The sequence below is a fragment of the Armigeres subalbatus genome, chromosome 2, assembly GCF_024139115.2.
Source record: "Armigeres subalbatus isolate Guangzhou_Male chromosome 2, GZ_Asu_2, whole genome shotgun sequence".
Taxonomy (NCBI): domain Eukaryota; kingdom Metazoa; phylum Arthropoda; class Insecta; order Diptera; family Culicidae; genus Armigeres; species Armigeres subalbatus.
Window position 1 is genome coordinate 84,781,789 of NC_085140.1, and position 16,044 is coordinate 84,797,832.

At 40.0% G+C, this 16,044-nt stretch overlaps 1 protein-coding gene across 4 annotated transcripts in view; it reads right to left on the reverse strand.

The window, feature by feature from the left end:
* LOC134209659 (uncharacterized) overlaps nucleotides 1-16,044 on the reverse strand; it is a 90,330-nt gene that overhangs the window by 33,641 nt on the left and 40,645 nt on the right. The window lies entirely within an intron of this gene.

Below are 16,044 nucleotides of genomic sequence, written 5' to 3' on the forward strand. Positions count from 1 at the left end.
CATAGCTTGTTTATCGAGAATGTTACCTCTGAAAACGTATAATTTATTTGGATTCTGGAAAGTTTCACCTTAAAGCATCGCATCGTTCTCCATTGTTAAGAACAGTGAGTTGATGTGTGGACGAGACATACAACAATGGATAGGGTAACCTACCCAAGTAACATTTTTGGTTTATTGGTTATATGGTTATGAATACTATATGGATAACATATGGTTATGAAAACTTATATTTGCTCTCTAGATGACTTCTATAAAACCAGATTAAAACAAAAATGTTACTGGAGGGTAGAGTCCTATAAGAAGAGTACCGGCATGTGTCACATTAGACAGGTCTCCTGCTCGTTTGGAACGCGCATTTGTATGGAACTGACAGATGATTCTGTTCCAAATCTGACACTTGACGACACTGTTATTATAAATGTCACTGTAGGGTAATCGTAACCCTTTGGGCATTCGCACATATTTACCATGTTTGAGATGGCCGTAACAAAACTAGGCTAGGCGAAAAAAAAATGTCAACAACCGAAATTTTCCACATTTTGATGAAATATCTAACATTATGGCGAGGCAAAACGCCGAGACGAACCTACTATGATTCGCCTACGCATGGTGTGTTGTTCCCAACTGCCACCTAAAAGGCGTTTTGCCTCATAAGTTTTCCGTCAACGAAACATCACCACTTTTTGAAATGTGAATATTATCACTTTAGATTTTCCAGTTTTCCGCGACCAGTAATGGCCGCCAGCTTGCCTGCGGGCTTGTGCTTGTCTCTGATTTGACATTTATGAAGGTTCCACCGTTCCAAGCTATATGATCAATGTGGTGTATAATAAGGTGCTAATGTAATGGATTCACGCCTTCTTATTAAGCACATTGATCAAAATTCTCGAAACGGTGGGTGCAGTTGACTTCCACGAACGTCAAATCAGAAACTAGCCCGCAGGCAAGATGGCGGCCATTACCGCTCGCGGAAAACTGGATATTGTTTAACTGTTGCATGGGGTAAAAATATTCGTGGAAATCGTTACAGCTAAAACATTGAAGCAGTCTTTGCTTAGCAAGGGCATTTTGCCCTCCCTTCCCCTATTCTTTAATGTGCAAACAACAAGGATTGTAAAATTGATAATGAACGACGATAAACGAGAGGCATAAATCTCTTTCAATTATAACACGCCATAAAAACAAAATTATCAGAAAAATATTGTGGGCTTCGTAGCCGTGCGGTTAGCGAATAGAATCGTCTTGACGCATGTGCTATGGAGTGTGGGTTCGATTCTCGCCCGGTAAGGAGAAAACTTTTCGTGTTCGAAAAATTCTCTATAGAGCAGTATACTGCTCCACTGTGTCCTGTCCGTTGTCTCACGCGTTAAGAATGAACTACTCAAAATTAGGTCGAATCCGACTCAACACAAAAAAAAATGATGATTTCACTTAAACTAAGACTAAGAATCTGTTTGCCGTAAAATGCACTCAGATAAACTTGTTTCCCATCTGTCGTATCAAAAAATGATGGAGGGCCATGCTTCACATCATAGCGTTGATAGTGTTCGAAGAGTTTTCAGAAATGAAATATTTGGAGCAATTATTAAACCAAGAGAATGAGCAAGAATATTAAAATTTATCAGCAATTTTATTTCTTAATTAAACGTGATCTTTCTTCTATTACTAGTTTGTCACTACATTAAGATTGATTATAAGTATTAAAATACATGGAATGGAACAGAATTTTTAAGTGAAGAAAAAAAAAACAATATTAAAATGTTGTTACAGAAAGAGTAGGTATAGTATATATAATTAATAACAAAACTGCTGTATATTTAGGCTCTGTCTCATTTGGAGAATTAAACTTAAAAGTGACAGTTCGACAATTAGCAAATAACCCAGTCATAAGAATGGCTGGTGCTACCCAGCAATTCCAATAAGACATCGATGCAAAATGATTCGATATCTGTCAAAAGTAATCTTGCTCTGCGAGCAGGGTTATTTGATAATTATTGAAATGTCACTTTTAAGTTTAATTTCAGTTTAATTCTCCAAGACAGACCCTTAATAGCTTCGCTGGTTCGTTCACTTTTAAAAAACAAACTTTTGTTCAATTATGGAATAATGCTTTGATTCGCAGGAAATATTGAAAATGAAGCAAATCAAGTGATTCAACTGATTCTAAAGTAAGTGAAAGCAGTAAAATTTTGGGCATTTTTCTACACTTTTTTTACACAAATTTTGAACGAAGCCTTCAACATGACGCTCCATGTAGGTCATAAAAAAGTTTTTTATGCTATAGCAGTAGCAGATGGTGGATCCCCCCTAGTGTCTACCTACAGGAGAAAAAATGATATTTCAAATGACACGATCCTAAACTTGCCTCCTGGCCACACCGGATCTAACGCCCCAATTGATTTTTTGTCATTAAACAGAGATACCAAGGAACAAACTCACCGGATTGTCGTTTATACTCATGCGATTTAATAAATAATTTTAATACAAAAATCTGGGTTATCCTACTAGAATAATCACATATTTCCAAATGTTGCTAAATATTTATGAATATATCCCAAATTATTTCATGATTTCAAATATTCTCATATTATCATTTAGTTTCAGATATGTCATATTTTCATTTAATTTTAATACGTATTGTCATATCTTTTCGCATTTTCATCAGAAAATATTTAGATTTTTTTTATCTTTATCTTTATTCGGAGCAGGGAAAAGCCCATTTAAGTAGAACTGCTCTTGTGGTCTTTCTCAAATGGGCGCAAGACCTCCTCATCTTTTAATATCAACAGGAATACATAGTTCCCAAATGATACATACATAGTTTTCTTACATATAACTTATCAATAACTTTACGTTAAAATACTGTCCTAGTTAAACTACCTGTTCTGGTGTGTGTTGTGGGAAGCAGAGAGTTATAAAGCAAACTGTTTTCGAAGGGTACTGCGGGAAAGGAGAAAGTCCTATTTCCATCCCATCAAAAACAAAGCAATGGAAAGGAATTTGGTTTGTTTATTATTTTTATGATTTTTTTGAGCAGTGAGCACGCATGTTGACAAAAAGAAGCGACGAATTTTGTGCCGTATTTCTTTGTTTAGCGATGAGATGGATATATGTACAGTGAGATGGAGATCGGAACATTTCCCCTATATCCTCGAGCAGGAATTGAATATGCGACACATACTAGTGAAAAGCTCATTTTGTGCATAATTATAATTCGTTCGTGCACCTCTTAAGTAACTAAAGGAAGTTGATCGAAGTTGGCGAAAGGGGATATTAACGTTCAACTGCCAGATCAAAGCTGGGCAATCATTTCTGTTTGCAATAGATCCGAGATGAAAAGTGCTTTTGAAACGTCTCGACGTCCTCGACAATCACTAAGGTCTGTCTCATTTGGAGAATTAAACTGAAATTAAACTTAAAAGTGACATTTCAATAATTATCGAATAACCCTTCTCGCAGAGCAAGATTACTTTTGACAGATATCGAATCATTTTGCATCGATGTCTTATTGGAATTGCTGGGTAGCACAAGCCATTCTTATGACCGGGTTATTTGCTTATTTTCGAAATGTCACTTTGAAGTTTAATTCTCCAAATGAGACGGATCCTAAGCAGATCTAAACTAATAAGCTGATAGCGTGCTTCATAGCTAGGTAAATTATTTGGGTCATTCCAGGGAAGACGGCGCAGGGCGAAACGGACGAATTTGCGCTGTACTGCTTCATTTCGCATTATGCTGTTTCGGTAGAAAGGAACCCAGACAATAGATGAACATTCCAATAATATTTCACCAACGCGCAGTATAATGATTTAAGACATTGAATATTATTTCCTACAATTTCTACGGAAAAATGTTCAAATTTACAATAGGAGATTCATTAGACATTTTTCACAGAAAATTCCCCTGAGATTCCGCAGAGATCTCAGGGATTCTACGAAATTTCTTTCGATTTTCTATGTTAATACTTTCAAATTTCCACGAAGAATTTTTCAGAATTTAACCGGGAATTTTTGAATTTTCACAAGGTTTTTATCCTAATTTCAATAGATTTTTTTACAAATTTCCAAGGGAAAGTCATTTATATTTCCATGTGAGGGTGTTTCCATGTGAGTTGACTAATTATCAAATGAAAATCAGTGCACGTCCTATCGTGTATCGTTGATCACGTAGATCGATCGAGCGGTCATCGGAACATTGTTCTGCTTTATCGCGCGGTCATCGGAATACTTCATTTTGCTTTGTGCGGTCGGTAGGTCAATTAGTTAGAGCGCATGTGATTGTATTTCTGTTTAACATTGGTCAAATTACACGCTACATTATTTACCAAAACGAAAACTGCTACACTACCTACTCCATGTGTCCACATCTCCGATTTTGTTGGAAAGGTTCTCGATGACCACTTTGATGATAAAGTTTGTAGTTGCTGTTGTGTCTGTTCAGTTCGTCTAAAGAGTCCCGCACAGAAGATACGTTTATGTTGCGTTTAACAGTGTTTGCATGAGAAATCGTTGGACAGATAGTAACCATCAAGTAAAGGTATGTACCAGTTTGACAATCACCGGCTGCGACGTTTGTCGTAATTATCGACGTTTGTAGTATATTTAACGGAATTCCTACGTTCAATTCTTTGCAATTTACGTATGCAATTTTGAAGGAAATCATTAGATTTTTCACGGAGATTTTTTTTTTGAAAAAAATCTTTGGGATATCCTCAAGAAATAAAGACTACTTTTATGGATGTTCCGGATTTCCCTTCTAGCGGACACATACTGTGAATAGGGTTCCAATTCATTGATCTAGCAAAGCTAAATATTTAGGACTTCCGCTGGATAAAAAAAAACTTTCAAAAATCACATTAAAAGCATTCAAGCCAAATGTAACAAATATAAATACTAAGTGTCTACATCCACTTACTTATAAATAAGAAAACATAGCTTTTTGTTACGATTTTTTTTATTTACCAACAAATTTTTAGACCATACATGTATGCTCAATGGTGCCTATGGTGCTTGCCTTCCTGGTGTAGTATCAATGAACTTCATACAGTTTTTAATATTAAACATCGATAAGATAATTTAAAATTTTAGTTGCTTCCTGTACCCTTGATGTTAATTAGTTTTAGTTTAGTTTATGTAAATTAAAAACATTGTAATTCCTAAATGGATCAATATTAATTATTTATTAAGGGAAGATCCATTAATTACGTAACGCAAAAATTGGTCATTTCCCATCACGCTCCCCCCTATGTCACACTTTTTTTTATGAAAAATCTAAAAATTTTGTATGGATCGTCAGACTTCGCTCAACCCCCTCCCCCTCTAAGCGTTACGTAATTTGTGGACGCTCCCTAATAGCTTATCGATACCTACTAATTAAAAATATTTATCATAGCAAATAAGGATTGTTATTTATGTATTAGATCAGCGGTTCTCAACCTGGGGTACATGTACCCCTGGGGGTACCTTCGCTGGCCCTAGGGATACCTGAGGGTACCTCGAACCAAAATGCATAATGGCGGATGTGTGTAAATTTAAAAAAAAAAACTTTTTGATAAAGTTCTGCTAATTTATTTATTCTAAGACTTTGTATTGTACATAACATGCATGGCGTTCAGTGAATGAAAAACTTTTGAATCCTGCTTTCGTTGTATAAAGTGTATAAAGAGCTGTGGGTCAAAATATCAGGCACAAAACGTCGAATAAACAAATTTAAAAAATCTTAAATACAATCTACCTGATCGAGACAAAATGTTTAGTAATATGTTAAGAATATACTTCTGAACTAAAATCATGAATCTAAAGACAAAAGCCTCCATTTGTGAGACATGAAGGTTTTTTTGTTCTTGGAAGCTCAGTAGCTTCGTTGCAAGAGGTTTGGAAGACTTCTTTTAAGAGACTTGGAAGCCTTTTTTCAAGAGGCTTGGGAGCCTCCTTTCACGCTCCTTTCAAAAGGATTGGGATCTTCCTTTCAAGAGGCTCGGAAGCCTCTTTTCGAAAGGCTACGAAGCCTATCTTCAAAGGGCTAGAAAGCCTCCTTGCTTGGATGCCTACAATCAAGGCTCGGAAGGGAAAGGCTCGGATGCCTACATTCAAGAGGCTTGGAAGCCTTCTTTCAAGATGTTCGAAAGCCTCCTTTCAAGATGCTCTGAAGTCTCCTTTCAAGAGGCTCAGTAACCTTTTTTCAAGAGGCTCAGAATTCTTCTTTCAAGAGGCTTGGAGATGTCCTTTCAAACGGCTCGGAAGCCGCCTTTTAAGAGGCTCGAATCCTAGGAAGCCTACTTTCAAGAGGCGCTATTTAAGAGGCTTGAAAGCCTGCCTTCAATAGACTTGGATGCCTCCTTTAAAAATGTTCAGAGGCCTTCTTTTAAGAGGCTTAGAATTTTTCTTTCAAGAGGCTTGGAAGCCGCCTTTCAAGAGGTTTCGAACCTCCTTTCAAGAGGCTCGTAAACCTAGTTTCAAAAGGTTCCCAAGCCTACTTGCAATAGGCTCGGAAGTCTCGCTCCAAGATGCTTAGAATTCTCCTTTCAAGAGGCTCGCAAGCCTCTTTTCAAAAAGCTCGGAAGCCATCTTTTAAGAGGCTCGGAAGTCTCCTTTCAAAACGCTCGGAAATTAGCTTTCAAGGCTCGGATAGCTCCTTTTAAAAGGCTCGGAAACCTTCTTTCAAGAGGCTCGAAAGCCTTCCTGCTTTCAAAAAACTCGGAAGCCTACTTTCAAAAGGCTTGAGAGTCTCCCTGCAAGAGACTTGGAAGTCTCCTTTAAAAATGCTCAGACGCCACCTTTTAAGTGGCTCGAAAGTCTTCTTTCATGAGGCTCGAAAGTCTGCTTTCAAGCTGCTCGGAGAGTTCTTTTCAAAAGGCTCGAAAACCTTCTTTAAAGAGGCTTAAAAGCCTTGTTCCAAGAAACACAGAAGCCTCCTTTTAAGAAGTTCGGAAGCCTCTTTTAAGGAGGCTCGAAAGCCTACTTTCAAACGGTTCGGAAGCGTTCTTTCAAGAGTTTCGGAATTATTCTTTCGAGTGGCTTGAAACCTTCCTTTCAAGGGGTTGAGGAGCGTCTTTCAACATGCTCAAAAGCGTTTTTTGAAAGGCTCGAAAAGCTCCAAAAGTCTTCAAAGTATTGTAGGAAGCATGATGTATAAACGTTATTTGAATTGAAAAGTTTCACGAAATAACGAACATTTCAGACAACTTTTTGGAGAACCATATATCCCGTTAGTTTTCAGGTCCGTTTTGCATATATCTTGAGAGTTACGCTTATTTTTATTTACGAAAAAAATATAGGGGGTACCTCAATAAATGAAAAAGTTCGAAGGGGTACCACTAAAGAAAAAGGTTGAGAACCGCTGTATTAGATAAATAGCAAATAAAATAAATTTAAAAAAAAGTCACGACAATGATTCCTTGCTCAGAGTTCTACTAAAGTTTCGAAGAGAAAATCACGCTAATCTAGGATGAGTTCCGTGAATTGACCATTTTCACGGATGTTCCAAAGCTTCTGGAAGACCTACGGTGGTAACCGATGGCTATTGGAATGGGACACGACAATCATGTCTTGCCTAGCTAGAGTAGGATAATAAAAATATTTAAAAAAATTGGTCTCTTTCATAATGAGTATTCAATAATTTATTACTTTTACGGTTGTTCCGCATCTTTCGGAAGGCCTCACTCAGGTCTATCAAAATAAGTCAAAACATTCTAACAATTGAAGTACGAGATGAAAATTAATTAATTACCTTTCAAAAAGCAAGAAATCATGCAAAAATGGCTTTTGAATCTTTGTTCCTTCAGAACCGATTCCGGGGAACCAGAATGTCCAAGCTGCAAAAATTAATCTTGAATCAAAACATGTTGCCGGATATGAAGCAACAGAAATATATCTGTGTACAAAAACCAGATCCCTTCCTTGTGAAAGGTGAAGCTCGATAATTAGTCATTTGTCGTACGACGAACTGTTTGCTCTTAACTGAACCAATATCTAAACGAAGTAGTTCAATTGAGCGCACGATACAGTATCAGTTCGATAGATAGCGGCTTTGTTTAAAACATTTCCGAGATCATGATTCACCATTCTTATGACTTAATCTGGGTACGGCTATCTAATTATTTATCGCTCAGCGCACTTCAGTTGCTATCAGTAGAAAAAAAAAACAGGAGTGGCAATCACTTCCATTTGGAGTGCAATAATCTCAAGTACTAAACCAATAACAGGATCTGCGACAATTGCGTTCGGAAAGTGGAAGATGTTCCGACGACACTGGCGAAATGCCGTATTGGTCGCGTGAGTAAGAAAGAATCCCAATTCATATGGCATATCAGACCAAGACCCAACTCTTTAACTCGCGATGAATAATAATTTCAAATTGTTGGGTAATTCGGACCCACCGAACCGTTGCATAGATCTGTTTTTAACAGATAACAAGCTACCACGCGATTCCATGCCTTACAGGAAATGTGTACATGGGAATTAGTTACAAACTTCTTGCTTGATAACAAGTCACCCAGGAAATACCCTTTCGATTTGTTTAAGAAAATACCAAGACAGGAATTATGAAGCTCAAGAATTATTATACCTAAATCAAAACAACATCCTAACTTAAATTAAAAAGTTTTTTTGAAATTATATGGAAATTGTATATTATATTGTTCTATTGATAATAAAATGCCTATATATTAAAAATGCATATTCGATTTCAGCTTAATATGTGTTGTTTTTAATGCTATTTTCTATGCTAGCTTCTGTAAAAATCACAAGAATGAGAAACAAACCCTAATGATAAAACATATTTTGATATAGATTTTTATATCGTATTTTTTCCCAAATTTTGATTTTTATGATTGATTATTTATTTTGACTTCAGTTTACTGTTTATTTCTAAATTTTAGGAACTGATATTAAGCTGATTGCTTATTTCGCTATCGAAAGCTACCATCAAACGCAGATTTTAATTTGCTCTCATCGACAGCAGAAATAGTTTTCAATTTGATTTCACCGTAGGATTTTTCTACTGTACATTTAGTTATTTTTACCGTTCAAAATTGCAGACTTTGCTCAGGATGTTTCTTGGAAGAGAATCGATATGCATGCATTCTGTATTCGCAAATTTCCTGCTGAATGGCGAACGCCTGACCACGCTCAACCCCAAAGACATTGTTGATTTTCAGCCGATCTCTTGAATCTTGGCACAATGTCCCGATGATATTTGTATATGTCAGAATTTTACTAAGGCCCTGCAAGTTCTTTCCTCATCTGATAGTCAAGCATATTATACCTTCAGCATGCACACGCATGGCAGCATTCACTTCCAACTGGGTGAGGCTAAGGAAGACCCCAAACAAAATCTTTATCTCATATTTGCCAAATCGATGCACCTTTGTGTTTGGGGTGTGACGATGATAACTAGAATACATAAAATCAACGCGTCGCCGGCATGCTCTCGCCGTCGTCGCCACCTGAATAGCAGATAGTCATCGATGTCGACCCGCGGTATCAATGTACAAATATTCGCATCTACCGAAAACGAGCCATGAACCTACGTTGAATATTAAATATATGTACTGTATCCATTATGCGTACCTATATTAATGTGAGTGGTAAACATTTATTGTTCAGTGAATCTAAGATTGGTAGTTTGAACGCGGTAGCGTCTTTCTTCGAAGATTCGGAAATCTCACGTACACTGAATGTCGCCGTTATTACAAGTCGGCAAATGAAGGCGTAGCTGTTTGCCCCAAATAAATAGGGGAAGGTTATTGTAATTCGGCGGCATCTATTTAATTGCTTTGTCGGTCGAGTTACATTATACATTGCTCCATAATTTAATGGGCGTAAGGCAGATATTAAAAAGGCCGTGATAGACTGATATTTTGTACAAAATGACTATACAGAATTAGGAAGATAGAATATCGCAGTCATGAAGGATTCGGAAACAATAAACAAATCATGGACAAGAGCTTAAAAGGTTGAGAACCGCTGTATTAGATAAATAGCAAATAAAATAAATTTAAAAAAAGTCACGACAATGATTCCTTGCTCAGAGTTCTACAATCAAAAGTTTCGAAGAGGAAATCACGCTAATCTAGGATGAGTTCCGTGAATTGACCACTTTCACGGATGTTCCAAAGCTTCTGGAAGACCTACGGTGGTAACCGATGGCTATTGGAATGGGACACGACAATCATGTCTTGCCTAGCTAGAGTAGGATAATAAAAATATTTAAAAAAATTGGTCTCTTTCATAATGAGTATTCAATAATTTATTACTTTTACGGTTGTTCCGCATCTTTCGGAAGGCCTACGGTGGCCACTCAGGTCTATCAAAATAAGTCAAAACATTCTAACAATTGAAGTACGAGATGAAAATTAATTAATTACCTTTCAAGGTTATTGTAATTCGGCGGCATCTATTTAATTGCTTTGTCGGTCGAGTTACATTATACATTGCTCCATAATTTAATGGGCGTAAGGCAGATATTAAAAAGGCCGTGATAGACTGATATATTGTACAAAATGACTATACAGAATTAGGAAGATAGAATATCGCAGTCATGAAGGATTCGGAAACAATAAACAAATCATGGACAAGAGCTTAATTTAAGGATACTGTTCGCTATTCACATCACCATGCTACGAAAAACGACAACAAAACGAATGTTATGTCTTGTTTTTGATGCGTGTGTCATGGTCTAGTCTAAACTAGTCTAGAAATTTGAACGAAATATGACCAGAATACATCCAGATAGATAGATACCAAGATGTAGAAACCAAAAATGCATGCAGATTGTAGATACCGAGGAAACCATCGAAATAGGAAGAGTTATAAAGATATAGAACATCGAGATGTGCAACGTCGACTGTAATACAAAATGTATGATTTCAATACAATTATTATTAGTGGCCTGTGCGGTATATAAGATTCTTCTCCATTCGGCTCGGTCCATGGCTACACGTCGCCAAACAAGCTGTCTAAGGTGGGTCCGCAAGTCATCTTCCACCTGATCGATTCACATTGCCCGCTGCGCACCTCGCCTTCTTGTACCCGTCGGATCGTTGTCGAGAACTATTTTCACCGGATTACTGTCCGACATTCTGGCTACGTGCCCGGCCCACCACAGTCGTCCGACTTTCGCTGTGTGAACGATAGATGGTTCTCCCAGCAGCTTATGCAACTCGAGATTCATTCGCCTCCTCCACGTATCGTCCGCCATCTGCACCCCACCATAGATGGTACGCAACACTTTCCTTTCGAAAACTCCCAGTACGTTGGTCCTCTACGAGCATCATCCAGGTCTCGTGTCCGTAGAGGGCTACCGGTCTAATGAGCATTTTGTAGATTGTCAGTTTGGTATGGTGGCGAACTCTATTCGATCGGAGCGTCTTGCGGAGTCCAAAGTACGTATGATTTCCAGCCACTATCCGTATCCAAATTTCTCTGCTTTTATCATTTTCGGCAGTCACCAGTGAGCTCAAGTACCACCTCGATTTCGTCACCACGCAATGAGTGGCTCACATTGTTTTCTCTTGAGCCTCTTCCTTTCATGTACTTCGTCTTCGACGTGTTGACTTCCCTCTTCAGTCTGATGTAGGCTTTATCCATCTTCTCAAAGTTACGTGCCATAATATCTATGCCGTAGCGGGACGGACTTATTGAAAATTGTACCACTCGTGTCAATCCCTGCACTTCGTATTACCCCTTCCAAAGCGATGTTGAATAGCAGACACGAAAGACCATCACCTTGCCGTAACCCTCTGCCCATTTCAAAGGGACTCGAGAATGTCCCTGAAACTCAAACTACGCACATCGCGCGATCCATCGTCGCCTTAATCAACTGTGTCACTGTTATTTACTCACCCACACAAAGCAGAACAAAATTACGGCGACCGGCCGATCGTTTTGTCTTCCGCACAAAGCAAAACTAAATTTCGACGATCGGCCGATCTGCTTACTGGAAAAACACGGCAGGACAAGAAACAATCTTTCACTTTCTCCTCGACTCTGACAACTATCTGGTGATGGTTAAACTACGCCCAAAACTATCCGTCATCAACAATGTTCGGTACCGACGACCGCCGCGGTAAGACCTAGCGCGACTGAAACAACCTGATGTCGCCACTGCATACGCGCAGCATCTCGAGGCAGCGTTGCCGGAAGCGGGTGAGCTTGATGGTATTGATTAGGCAGTGGTAATGAAAACACGTCTGGATTTGTTAAGTGTTACATTGGAACTGGTGAAAATATTTTATTGAAGAAAACTTATGCCTACTATAATTTGTTATTCTAGGTTGCTATGCTGCTACTCTTCAGTTGCTATCCAACACCCCTGCTCAACCGAATAATCCTAGCTTAGTTCTCAGCACTTCGAATTGTCCGCGAGCCAATCCTTTGGTGAACAAGTCCGCCAATTGATCTTTCGTTGGAATGTACTGGATTTTGGACGTACCATCTTGCAGCTTCTCGCGAATAAAATTATAGCGGATATCCACGTGCTTCATCCTTTTGTGGTCACGTGGCTCCTGGGCAATGCATATGCAAGATTGATTATCTTCATGGAGAATCACTGGATGATCAAGTGGGATACCGAATTCGAGTATAAGGTTTCTTAGATAAATTGCTTCACAAACGGCATGACTGAGCGAAACATACTCAGCTTCAGTTGAGGATAGTGAAACGGCAATTTTCATCGTTCCATTCGCTTGATTTCGTTCGATCTTGAGTCCTAGGAACACCTTCAGTTCACCAACATCCGTCATCTCGAACCTGGCTGATAACCTTTTCTTTATATCGGCGATTATATCCAAACTGTTGGACACTAAGATAATGTCGTCAACATAGAGTAGCAGATATACTACATTCTCATTCTTACGCCACCAGTAGAGACAGCTATCCACATTCGAACGTCGAAAGCCAAGCTGAAGGATGAAATTATGGAACTCCGAATTCCAGCTCCGTGAGACCTGCTTCAGTCCATAAAGTGCCTTCTTGAGACGACACACTAGCCTGGGATCACCTTGAATGAAGCCTTCAGGTTGTCGCATGAAAATTTCTTCCTGCAGCTGTCCATTTAGAAACGCGGTCTTTACGTCCATTTGGTGGATATTGCTTTTGGTTCGCTACTGCCAGCAGAACTCTTACCGTGGTCCCCTTTGCTACGGGTGCATACGTTTCATCGTAATCATATCCCTTTTCCGGGAATAACCCTTGGCGACCAGGCGGGCTTTATATTTGTCGACGTTTCCAGCTTCATCTCTTTTTATCTTGAACACCCATTTGCATTCAACGATGTTCCTGCCTTGTGGTTTCGGGACAAGTTCCCACGTTCCGTTTTTATTAAGCGACTCCAACTCGCTTGTGATGGCTTCTTTCCAGTTTATCCAATCGCTTCGTCGTCGCAACCCGTCGATTGTAGTCGCCAGGTTTTCTACAAAAGTTTCAGCGTTCAATGCAAACAGCGTCGAATCATCTTGGTCCTCAGAAATACCTGTAGAGCAATCAACCGCAGTAGATGCTCTTAAACCGGTAATAAAGTTAAGAAACTTACCGGGGAGTTTGCGCTCCCGTTCGCTGCGCCTCGTGTTGCATACTGTTGGGCTGTCAACATGTTCTGGTTGCGAAGGGAGCGCGGTGTCATCAGCTTCATCATTCTTATCAGATGTCAGATAATCTTCATTTGCGTCCGACGTTGCGTCCTCATGTGGCTCGATGGTGACTTGCTGTTCCAGTTCGGAGCCATTTTGTTCCAAGTTAACTTCTGGATCTTCTGTTTCTACATTTCTATATAGAAATGGGTTTCTTTCCATACCATACCTCATACGGTGTTTTCTTCTCATTCAGCGCTGGTGTAGGACTTCGGTTACTTACGTAAGCTGATGTCAATACGGCCTCACCCCACATGGATTTGTCCATTCCTGCCTCGTGCACCATCGATCGCGACTTTTCCAACAGTGTACGGTTCATCCTTTCTGCCACTCCGTTCTGTTGTGGATTGTACGGAACGGTGGCCTCCACGCTGATACCCTGAGTGCGACAAAACTTGCGGAATATTTTTCCGGTATATTCTCCTCCGTTGTCGCACCCCAGACGTGACACTCGACTCCCAAAGAACGCCGTAACTCTGGCGCAGTACTCCTCTAACTTTGATTGAACCTCATCTTTGGACTCCAGTAGATAAACTACCGTGAAATGACTTAAGTCATCGATAAACGTGACGAAGAAGCGCTTATTGTCCCATGTTCTTGGCGTAAACGGACGACAAACGTCCGAATGTATTAATTCAAGTGGACGACTTGCCCGTCGCTCTCCAACGTCTTCGAATGGTTGCCTTGTCTGCCTTTCTTGAAGACATACTTCACAGATGCATTTTTCAGGCCACTTGGTGATCTTCGTCATCGTTTGCACCATCCCAGCTTTCCACAGAGTCTTCATACTCGCCATTCCCAGATGGCCAAACCGTCGATGCCACAATCAAACATGTCTTGCTTCGAAGTCATAGCATTAACTTTGCACAATCCATCAGCGGCCGAATCAGATTCTTGACGAAACTCGATGTTTAACTTATATAGTTGGCCAGTTCTTCTACCAGTGGCAACCATACGACCGTTCTTTAAAACTGACACACTTCCGTTCGAAATCTTCACCGTCATTCCGTTATCTTCAATGCGCCGTACCGAAAACAAGTTGCATTTTAATTGCGGTACATAGAGAACGTTTTTTACTACCGCCGGAACCTTTTTATCGCAAATCAGCATATTCACCTTCACGGACCCCGCGTACTCTGCAAAGAGTGCTTGACCAGACTTGGCAACAGAAATGCGCACTTTGTTCGCCAACGGATGCAGCTCCTCAAAGAATTCCTTGTTCTTCATCATATGGTCCGTTGCACCAGAGGTAAGGATCCAATCAATATTTTTTGTCGTCACCATGGCAACTGGTAAACAGTTAGTCGTTGTCGTTGTAGCAATGAACGTCATCTCCTCGGTAATATTTGCTCCAATCTTTGGCTTTCGGGGAAATTTACCTATGCTTTTTCGGGCCCGGATCGATCCAGATTACTCGGTGGAATGATTTTCAGGGCACTCTGCTCGTTTGTGACCCAACTTTCCACATCGGAGACATTTTATCCCACCCTTTTTACCAGCAAACGCCGATTCACTAGAACCTTCCACATCGCCTACAGGACTTGAATGCACCCGCTCCTCCTGCTCATCCAGCAGCCGCTTCCTTACGTACTCCAATGTCAGCTGTTGTGGTTGTAACGTCTCCAGGGCCGTAATAAGCGCATCGTAGGACCAGCAACAACTGGCACATCACATCTTCTTCCTGCATAATAACGTCCGCTACTCGTGGTTCTCGCAGAACCTCGTAGAATCGCAGCAAGAAAGCCTTCACATCGCCACCCTCAGCCAGCCTTAGTTCTTGGAATTGCTTCTTTAGAAATAACTTACCTGCAATCCTAACGCGCTCAAAAGCATTCTTCAGGGCATCCCAAACGTCTTTGGCTGTCTTCTTGTCCTTAAGATACTCCAGCTGGTCTTCCGAAATCCGGTAAATCAGGAGATTCTTGCATTTTCTATCTAGGGGCCGTACACATATTACGTAAGTACTTATGGGGGGAGGGGGGGTTGGTCAATATCTTACGCGCCATATAAATAAAAAATCTTTTGTATGGAAAAAAAATCTTACATGGGGGAGGGGGGGTTGAAAAACCCAGAAAAATTGCTTACGTAATAAGTGTACGGCCCCCTAGGGCCCACCGTTCTTTAAGCTTCTTTTCCTTGTCGGCACGGAATTCCGCAGAATCCGTTGCAAGGGTTACCGCATACTCTTCATCTTCGCTGGCCTTTTTCACGCAGTCAACTAGGTTCTGATCTTCAAGCAGGACTTCGATCCGGAATTTCCAATTCCCAAAATTGCTTCCGTCGAATAACCACAGCTTCTCTTCGGACATCTTGATAACTACTTCGTTCTTGAAAATGCAAAGAAAAACTTAATTTCCGTTATGTCCTGGGCCCACAACCTATTGATTAGGCAGTGGTACGCCCTCCTTAGCCGTGCG